This window comes from Arachis hypogaea, chromosome 9 (assembly GCF_003086295.3).
Source record: "Arachis hypogaea cultivar Tifrunner chromosome 9, arahy.Tifrunner.gnm2.J5K5, whole genome shotgun sequence".
Classification (NCBI taxonomy): Eukaryota; Viridiplantae; Streptophyta; class Magnoliopsida; order Fabales; family Fabaceae; genus Arachis; species Arachis hypogaea.
In genome coordinates this window covers 92,145,418-92,151,417 of record NC_092044.1, presented here as the reverse complement: position 1 = coordinate 92,151,417, position 6,000 = coordinate 92,145,418, and positions in this window count along the sequence as shown.

The following is a 6,000-nucleotide window of genomic DNA, read 5'->3' as shown; positions in this document are numbered from 1 at the left end:
CTAATTTCTAAAAATCCTAATTCTAATCCTAATCATAAGAGAGAGGAGAGAACCTCTCTCTCTAAAAACTACATCTAAAACTATGAAAAGTGAATTATGATCTGATCTGAATTGATGTCCTGAGTCTCTGCATATTTCCGGACTTTAATCTGTGTTTCTGGGCCGAAAACTGGGTTGAAATGCAGCCCAGAATCTGTGCCAGTTACTTCTGTAATTCTACGGATCGCGCTCGTCACGCGTCCGCGTCGTCCACGCGTTCGCGTCACTCAGCATTTCTCGTACCACGCGTGCGCGTCGTCCACGCTTTCGCGTCATTCATGCAGCTTCCAATCCACGCGGTCGCGTCAGGCACGCGAGCGCGTCACGGTAATTCCTTCTATTTTGCGCGGTCGCGTGAGCCATGCGACCGCGTGACTTCTCGCTGGTCATCTCCTCGATTCCTTGTGTTCCTTCCATTTTTGCATGCTTCCTCTTCATTCCTTACGCCATTCCTGCCCTATGAAGCCTGAAACACTTAACATTCAGATCATGGCATCGAATGGTACGAAGGAAGATAAAAATATACAACAAAAAGGTCCTTAGGAAGCAAGTTATTAATTATAGGATATTTATAGGAAGGATTTTTAAATACATGCAAATCATATGAATAAGTGGGTGAAAAGCTTGATAAAACCACTCAATAAAACACAATATAAACCATAAAATAGTGGTTTATCAATTATATTTTAGTACAAAAATCCTCTTTGAATGCTACTTTGAGTGTTTTAGTATTTTTATTTATTTCAGGTGAAATTCGGAGTAATTTGACAGAGTTTTGTGCTAAAAGAAGAAAAATTGAAGCTGTCCTCTCTGGGCGTTAAATGCCCATCTAGCATTTAGTGCCAGCGACACCCCTCAATTAGAAATGCTTCTGCCCATTGGGGGCGCTAAACGCCTAACCAGTGTTTAGCGCTAGGCATCCAGACCACACTTGCACTTTTAGAGCATTTCTAGTTAGATTTAGCTTTTATTAGCTAACTTTTATTTTTGTAATTTTTATTTACAAACAATATCTTTTAGTTTTAGAATTTATTATTTTATTTTAGTTTCAAATCAAATTAGGTTAGATATAAAAGGGAAAAAATTCACCCTTCAGAAAAAACCCTATGATTTCCGCACGTTTCACTTTTCAGAATCCTTGTTTTCTCTGTAAGTCATGAGCCACTAAACCTCCTTGGTTAAGGTTAGGAGCTCTGCTTATTTCTATGCATTAAGATTATTGCTTTTCTATTTTAATTAATGTATTGATTCGGTTTCAAGGATTACTTTTGTTCTTCATTTTATGAATCTGGATGGAACGAAAGTCTGACCCTTATTCTATTTGCGTTCTTGTGACCCTTAAAAGAGGATCTCACCTGAACAACAACTTGAAAGTAAATTTCTCCTAAATTGCTAATTACTCGAACTAATTGTGATACATGACATATAATCCTCTTAGCTTTGGGTAATTAGGATTTTTGTGGCCATAAACTAGATATGAACGTAACCCTCTAATCGAAATCAAGTCACCAAGACATTGTCGGTTGATGAATGTTAGAGGAGACTAGATCATTAAGACATTAGAGTTTAGTCAATTACAGTTTGCCATGAAATGAATCTTGCATGATTATAATAGTTGGTAAGAAAACTTAATCCGGAAGAATAATCATCTCCGTTACCTTAACTGTTTTCTCTTATTGATTTCTCACGAATTTTGTTGTTTGCTTTCTTTACTCCTGAATTACCATTTAATGTGATTTCAAATCACCAAACAAACTTTTCTGTCTGCCTAACTAAACCAATTATTTGACCATTGTTGCTTAGTCCATCAATCCTCATGGGATTGACCCTCACTCACCTGAGGTATTACTTGGACGATCCGGTGCACTTGCCGATTCAATTGTGGATATTCCTAAAATCCGCACCAGACGGAAGTGGGAGAAGGTCGCGTAGAGGCGCCTTCTCGAAACCCTTGTTTGCTAGAAAATTGTGGAGTTATAAGGGGTTGTGCACAAGAATGGTTAGGATTTGATGTGTTATTAGATTCGTGTTTGTTCTAATTTATGCCTGCAGCTATTTTTTCGTTGAAAACTGTTAAATTTATTTGGTGGATGTCTCTGAATTAAGGGAACGTTCTACCGAAATTTCGTTTAAATTGTTTAAACATGTTTAGTTTGTGAGAAAATGATAATCAATTTTAGAGATTCTAATTATAGGATACAACTTGCCGAATTTTCTAAAAATTTCAATACGTTGTGTTGTTAGATGAATTCTAAGGTGTGTTTGTTGCAAGATGATTCCAAGTCATTGTTGACGCGCGCGTGCGCGCGCGGGAGGTGGGGAGGGGGTTGGTTTTAAACTTGAATTCTTTGAAGGGATTGACGTGTTTGTTGCGTATGTCTTCAATATGAAACCATTTAGGTCTTAAGGGGGGTATCTAGGTGTCTCTAGTATACGTGTCAGCTGACTAAGTGGTTAGGACCTTCAGATATAAGACTTCACCTCTACCTAATGGGTTCAAGGATGGGTATTGGATGTGGACAGAACACGAAGAAGTTGATGAGTAAGGAATTAACCAGTCTGCCTCAAATTTCAATATGTCTAGGGGTCGATTAACGAGGGTTCGGGTGGTTAGAGAACTAAACATGGAAGAAATAAATTGAGAGGGTAACCAATAGAAATACAACAAGTTGTTGTTTGATGCAATATGTGTTACTGATATGGAAGATGTTGAACAACAGCCTAATCCTTAGGCAAAGAGCTTTTATCATCTGTTGGAATCTGCCGTAAAACCCTTGTACGAGGGGTCTAATCATTCGAACTTGTCTGCATATATTAGAATGACGATTATTAAATCTGAATCAAATTACACCCAAGAGTCTTTTGATAAGTGGGTCACCCTTTACAACGAATTAGTATCTGTCGGGACTAGTGGTATCCTTCGGAGCCATTACGAAGCAAAGAAGTTAGTCTTGAAATTGGATCTAAATTCGGTGAAAAATGATTGTTGTTTGAATAGTTGTATGTTGTATTACAAGGGGACGTAGATCTAACTGCTTGTAGATTTTGTGATGCACCGAGATTTCAAGTCAAGGGAGAACGGATTGGTAAACGGTAGTTAAAGAGAATTCCAAACAAATTGATGTACTATTTGCCCTTAATCCCTAGGCTAAAATGATTGTATATGCGTTGATGAGTTTGGCCCCTCACATGACCTGGCATAGTAACAACAAGAGAGATGATGGTTTTATGACGCACTTGTCACATGGAGATGCTTGGATGGACTTTGCTAGGGCCCTACATTTGTGAGCGAGCCTAGAAACGTTAGATTAGCTTTGTGCTATGATGGATTTGCACCAAATTCTAATTTCGGTAACACGTACTCTTATTGGTCTATAGTGGTGATTTTTTATAACTTACCTCTCGAAATGTGTATGAAGGACCCATACATGTTCCTAACTTGTGGCATACCTAGTCCAAATAATCCAAAGGCCAAGATAGATGTCTTTTTGCAACGTTTAGTGGATGAATTGATTGAATTGTGGGTTAATGGTGTAGAAACATATGATATTTTAACCAAGACAAACTTCCAACTGTATGCTGTGTTGATGTGGACCATTAATGACTTTTCTGTGTACGTGAAGAACATAGCTCAAATCGAGGATAGTATCTGCATAGCATTCCTAGCTAAAGAAACATCCAAATTTTCTCCTTCTATTTTAAACCTCACGTTGAGTCACGTAGAACAAGAGTTGAAAGGAATGACAAGAGTAGAGAATCCTCGTCAGGTGGACCAACGTATCCAATATTTGTTCCGGAAGGAGTTACAATAGATGCCAGTAGTAAATATTGGTTAGAGAAAGGAAATCGATGCCGCACATCTGCATGTGTTGCTTAACTATGACCAGGTTTCACCCTACTTGATGTGAATTTTTAAGTCTTCATAACTATTGCATTTAGTAAGATACTATCTTCTCATCTAATCAAAACTTTGTTACATTGAAATTTTCTTGTTTATCCTATTGTATTATAGGTTATTCCAAGAAACAAATCCTGATACATCACTGAACAATATTTTTCCTTAGTTTAGAGAATATGTCAGAGTGCATCTAGCTGACACAACAGATTTGGAACTATTTGCACTTAGTTGGGTCGATAAATAAGGGCACAAGTTACCCAATATACAATGTTAATGGATATCAGTTCCATTCTTTACATTGGTCGGTTGGAATGAAAATAGATAGCACCGGGGTCTAAGTTTGTGGGGATTCAAGTGGTAGTCATTTTGATTGGTATGGTGTGTTGCACAACATAATTCAATTAGTGTCTTTTGGTCACACTACGTACAAAGTGTGCATGTTTAAACGTCAATGGCATGATTCAAGTTTGCGATAAGGAACACGAAAGCACAAGGACTACAATATTATTGAAGTAAATGTAACCATGAAATATAGGTACTATAATCCTTTTATTCTACCTCAAAATGCACGACAAGTATACTATTTGCCTTAGTGTAGATGACATCATTGACCTTAGGGTACATGACAACACACTACCACTAGATGACGACGATCTTCAAGAAGAAGACGGGGTTGATGGAGACGAAAAAGAAGAAGACGAGTTCAATGATTAGAAAATTACTTCGGAAGAGGAGGATGATAAACTAGAGGAAGAAAATAATGAATCTGAATAAGATTAATGTCAATGTAGTTCTATCTTATGTATTTCATTATCAAACTTTCATTTCATGTTTACATTCTGTACATTTGATATTTTACATCATATATAAATAACTATTTCAGATAAAATACTAATTTATTCATTGTTAATTGAGAGTTGACTATTAATTATTAACTATCAGAGTCCATCATAGATTAGAAAAAAAAAATATTAATGCAACCGACGGATTTATCGACTGTAGCTATCATTCAAAATATTTTTTAAAAAAATAAAAAATATTTTTCATCAAATTTACTATCGAAAAATCCAACGGTAAAGTGGCGTAAAGGATCAACTTATGACGCTAATGTTACCGTCGAATTTTTTTCACCGGTAACGTTTATTAGTTTTTTTACCCATCAACCACCATATTCCAATGCTACATTCGCTGCAAGTTTCCAATGAACAATAAAATCCTACAATAAATATTTATTGGTGAGATTTATATTGTCGAAACATCCGCCAATATTATAATTACTAACAAATTCTTTTTGTTTTTCATTGATAAATTCGACCGTAATCAATATTTTTTTATAGTAAAAATCCTTTAGGATCTTGACATCTCAGCAAATTTGGTGTCCAAATACACAATTCTGACAACCTATACGGAACAATATTAATGCATTAGAGATGGAAATTGGTCATCTTATTACAATGCATGAATTTTGCATGTAGACTCCTACATCTCTACAATTTTTGCTTAAAAGACAAGTTTCTAGACTCCTTTCCAATTATTTATAGATTAGAAGGTTTCATATTTATTAAATATTGAAATTATTATTATTATTATTGTTCTTGTATGGATACCTGGAGGGAGAGCTCAGCCTCTGGGAGTCGACGCCGAGCTTATTGTTTTTGGGGCCAACCTTCAAGGCTTGCGATAACCCGAGCTTATCTCCAAGAGGATATCCAATTGCGTAGAGCTTTGAGCAAGAAACAGGGGGGAGTGTACCTGCAAAGGCACTCCGAAGCTTAAGTTAGTATTGAGAATTCAATATGTCCTTTAAAATAGAAGATCATACCTTTTTATAGGTGACAGCGTATAGATCAGTTACGTTCCTGTATTTATTGTCTGTAATAAAGAGTAATAATAAGAGTAAATGTCAGGTTGGACGTTTCACATTTGTGAAGTAGTCCGTTGAGCTGATCTGTAACGTCAGATTTCAATAAATGATATTGATTATTAAGTAGTGCCTGCAGTGCCGAGTTATAACTGTAATGCCGAACTGTAACGCTGATGATGTGATAAATGCCGAGTTATGA